General features: G+C 37.9%; 1 protein-coding gene across 1 annotated transcript in view; it reads right to left on the bottom strand.

Annotated features, from left to right (window-relative positions):
* The window catches only part of LOC119591876 (facilitated trehalose transporter Tret1-2 homolog), a gene marked incomplete in the record, with an annotated part of 16,213 nt that overhangs the window by 9,538 nt on the left and 6,324 nt on the right, over positions 1 to 351 (bottom strand).

Raw genomic sequence — 351 nt, 5'->3', positions numbered from 1 at the left:
AATAGAGCAAACAAATATGGCAGATGATAACAATAATAAAGAAATAATGACAGCTGCATATATTATTTGAAATTAGAAAAATCCTCCTCAGGAAAATAACCATTCTTAACTTCAACCTCAGATCAAGATTCATAGAAGAGCAGCGGCAGAAATACCGACAGGAATGGCGCGGGAGACTGCTAAGACATTTTTAGCTTCTCGTAAAGGTCAGGGATCTATAAAACATCAGCTGTGTTCGTCTGAAAGTAGTCTGTCGGTCTAAAGTCTCTACTGAGCGTGTCTACAGATATATAAACATCTCTCTAATCTCAGAAGGCGCGTTCCGACGAATAAATTTAGTCTGCGATATTT

This window comes from Penaeus monodon, chromosome 29 (assembly GCF_015228065.2).
Source record: "Penaeus monodon isolate SGIC_2016 chromosome 29, NSTDA_Pmon_1, whole genome shotgun sequence".
Classification (NCBI taxonomy): Eukaryota; Metazoa; Arthropoda; class Malacostraca; order Decapoda; family Penaeidae; genus Penaeus; species Penaeus monodon.
The sequence above is the reverse complement of the archived record's forward strand: the minus strand, read 5'-3'. Positions and strand labels throughout refer to the sequence as shown.